We start from the raw sequence: 3,842 nt of genomic DNA, 5'->3' as shown, positions 1-3,842 counted from the left end.
TATATATATATATATATGAAAATTGGCAAAACCCAGTTTTCTCCAAATGTGGAAATCAAGGATCAAGAGCTAATTTAATCTTAGTTATAGAGAAATAAAATAAGACTTTTACACACTTGACTTTCTTTCTTTTTTTTTTACTTGACTTTCTTTTTACTAAAAATTTACACCCACTACGTCCCCTTGCACTCTATTGTGGAGGTGTTGAAAGGAATAAGGGAACAGGACCAAAAAGGGAAATGTGCTCCCCCACCACTCCTTCAGCCTTGTGCTAACGCCTGAGGAGAGGCAGCAACATCCAGCTCATGGGGAAAGTACAGTGCCCAGCTATTCCTGAGTCACCAGCAGCCAAGGGAGCAGAGGTGGGCATGGGGACAATGATGCCCTGGCTACTGCCAGGTGGATACACAAGGAAGGACTGAAGATAAACTCTCCTGACACTAGGCTGGGAGGCTGGCCCCTGAATGACTCTACCCAAGTAATAGAATATATATTATTACCCATGTACTATAACCCCCATATATTAAAACAGAATTACTCTGCTACAGATAACAAGCTACAACTCACTTCCTAAACATATTCTTCAATGGCCCTTCCTGTGCCAGAGACATTGCTTTCAAGTGCCTTTATCTTAATAATTCTTCCCTTCCCTTTCCAGCACTAAAGAGCAACCCAACACTGCATAACTCATGAGCTACGATTCTGCCATTATGAGTTTATCACCAGCTATTTGTGTCCATTTCTGCCTGCAACTGGTCTCATTCTTTCTTAGGCTCCTCAAAGACCATGAGAGGAGCCTTGGACCTCCTTGCCTTCATCCACATTACCTACTCCCATTTCTCTGGCAGAACATGCTCTCTCTCATGACTCTTAGCCTATTGTCTGATTCTGGTCTCATACCTAGTTCTAGGCTCCCCTCCCCATTGGATTGAACCCTGCTAGAGGCAGAAGGATTCCCCAGAGTAAAGATGCAACCTTGCCCCCAAGGTGAGTATCTCCACTGCCCCAAAGACCCCTGCCCCCTTCCTTCACCAGAAGGATGTTTTCCGGGTTTCAGCACCAGCACAGACCAGTAAAACAGTGACCTGTAATTTAGACCCATGTGACCCAGCTTTACTATTGGGCTCGATCCCTGGGTCCTGCCCCCTATATCTCCTTCCCCCTCTAACTTGAAGCCCTGCTGCCTCAGAAAAGCAACCCCCCCTAAACTAGTATCCTTGGTGCCTTTACTCTTTCTCCATGTGCCAATCAAGGTCTTACTAGGGAATAATTCAACTCAGCTGGTTCAGAAGAGAAGACTCATGAAGGGGCTATTTATGGAGGTGTGGGTGGGGCTAACGGAACCAACAACAGGTAACTGGGCTCCCAGACACCAGCAGCAGAGGGCAGCTTTACCACCCTTAGGACTGGACAGCAAGGGAAGGAAATGGTGACATGGGAGCCTGGTAAGAGCTAGAGCTACTGTGGAGGGGGCATTCCCGAACAGAGGGTGCCACTGTCGAAGCAGAGGCAGGGTAGATGCCCTGACCTCTCCCTCCTGCTGCCTTCTAGTCTCGGGTGCCTTCCGTTGGTCAAACCCAATCAGAATCCAACTGGCATGTGATCCCCAAAATGCCATCCATAGGATCAGCTGCCAGGCACAGAGCAGGGCAGAAAAGGACAGAGAATAAAGCGGGTGTAAGATAAGACAAACGGCCTACACCTCTCATGCCACACCCTTCATGTCTCCTGCAACCATGGTAGCTTCAGCTCTATCACAGCCAGACATGGACTCTCTTAGCCTCCTGACAGGGGGGTTTCTCTTAAGTCCATCACAAGGTGTTCACTTGGCAGTGGACATGGCATCATGGCTCCCACAATACTATTCCAGCCACCCAGCTACCAGTGAGACCACAGCTCTGACTTTCTCCCACTCCTGGTGTCAGGAATTACTGTTAGCTTATGAAGAAAGGACAGGAAGGCATGTCTCCCACCCTGTCAGTGGAGGGCAGGCAGGTGGGATGGAAGCAAAAGGGAGAAAGACCACAGGATTAAAAAGTCCAAGCCAGGCCTCCGAGGAGGGAAATGGCTCCTCCTCTCCTTCCAGGAGGTGCCAACAAAGAACAGAATCGCTCAGGCAGCCTGGGTAAGGGCTACAGCCAGGACCGTGTAACAATGCCCATTCCAAGTTCACACCCTTCATTCTGTCCAGACCTGGGACAGATTCCACCCCTGACTTGGACACTTAAAATCACCCTGCCCTGACTTAGTATGTTTCCCTACCTGCTTCGTATTCTTAGTTCCTTCTTCTCCTTTCTTTCTAGGTTTATTTATGTCATCCCATCACTTTTCTTTTATATATATATATATATTTTATTGATTTTTTACAGAGAGGAAGGGAGAGAGATAGAGAGTTAGAAACATCAATGAGAGAGAGACATCGATCAGCTGCCTCCTGCACATCTCCCACTGGGGATGTGCCCGCAACCCAGGTACATGCCCCTGACCGGAATCGAACCTGGGACCCTTCAGTCCACAGGCCGATGCTCTATCCACTGAGCCAAACCGGTTTCGGCCATCCCATCACTTTTCATTGTCACTTAGTCCTAATCTCATTTTCTTTGCCAAGTGTTAGTGGCATTTTAAAAATATGGTTACCATAACAACTCTTGTAAAAATCACAGGCTGGCTGCATTATTTAGCAGTTGGCATGTCCCACCTTGGAACAACATTCTAGTAAAACAGAGGGTGTGGGCTTCTATTTTATGGTAACACTGAGATTTAGGGACCAGAATCAACACAGTCACCACTAGCAGGCAGGCACACACATTAACTCATTTAACCCTTCAGCTACCCTCTGAGGTATGAAGCATGACTAGTCCCATTTTATAGGTGAAGAAACTAAGGCTCAGAGAGCCTGAATAATTTGCTCCAGTTCATGCTGCTGTTGAGGGTCAGAGGTGGGACAGGAACCCAGATCTGTCTGAGTCTAAAACGCATGCTCTTAACTAGTAAATCACGAGTCCCCATGTAAACCACTTCAAAGGTCCCCAGGTGAAGACACAACCAGGGGAGGCTGTCATGCAGACCTCCAGGAGGCTACTGGCATCCACCCTTCTTTCTTCATGAGAAGTCTTCTCTGAATGATAATCCTGCTTCTGGGCAATGGCTGGTGAAGCTGATGCTCCCCTGATTATCTTCCTTCCTGAGAACCTGGAGTGTTAACGAGAATGTCCTCGTTAAAACACTGGTTCAAACACTGGTTTGTCCACCTTCTCAATCAGGACAGATTCTGACCCTGGCGACCTGAGACCCCGCTGCTCGGGCAGGAACTGGGCCCTGTCAACTCAATAGTCTGCCACTGTGTCTTTTGTTCCCTTTGGTCAGCCTGCTGTATTCCAGGAACAAAACAAAAAACTTTTGTTTTCTCCAGGGAGTGAGAAGGCCTAGGGACAGGGTCATTCCAAGAGTGGCCAAGTGAGAGAGAAATGGGGCAGGGCCTCTAACTGCTCCTCATCCGCCCGTCATTGTCAGTACAGGAGTCATTTCTACAAAATCAAAAGCCATGGCAGTTAGCACTTACCAAGCCATTTCCTGCAACATCTAGGGCAGTTCTGGGTCTCTCATCCATCCCTCAGTGTGTGTGCGCACACACACACACACACACACACACACACACACACACACACACACGGCCTGACTAGGTCCAGAGTGGGCAAGGGACCAAATGCTCCTGTCCCGGTTGCACTCTGAAGCTACATCCATGTGTGAAATTTTTTTTTAAAATATATTTTATTGATACTTTACAGAGAGGAAGGGAGAGAGATAGAGAGTTAGAAATTTCGATGAGAGAGAAACATCGA

At 47.7% G+C, this 3,842-nt stretch overlaps 1 long non-coding RNA gene across 1 annotated transcript in view; it reads right to left on the bottom strand.

Annotated features, from left to right (window-relative positions):
- The window catches only part of LOC102771789, a 6,322-nt gene extending 3,141 nt beyond the window's left edge, over positions 1–3,181 (bottom strand). The window contains exon 1 of the long non-coding RNA XR_435363.2: positions 3,069–3,181. This is a non-coding gene — a long non-coding RNA (uncharacterized LOC102771789). The remainder of the gene's footprint in view (positions 1–3,068) is intronic.
- Between the last annotated feature and the right edge of the window lie 661 nt (positions 3,182–3,842).

The sequence above is a fragment of the Myotis davidii genome, unplaced genomic scaffold (genome assembly GCF_000327345.1).
Source record: "Myotis davidii unplaced genomic scaffold, ASM32734v1 scaffold32, whole genome shotgun sequence".
Lineage (NCBI taxonomy): Eukaryota > Metazoa > Chordata > Mammalia > Chiroptera > Vespertilionidae > Myotis > Myotis davidii.
Note: the sequence above shows the minus strand (reverse complement) of the source record. Positions and strands in the feature narration are given on the sequence as shown.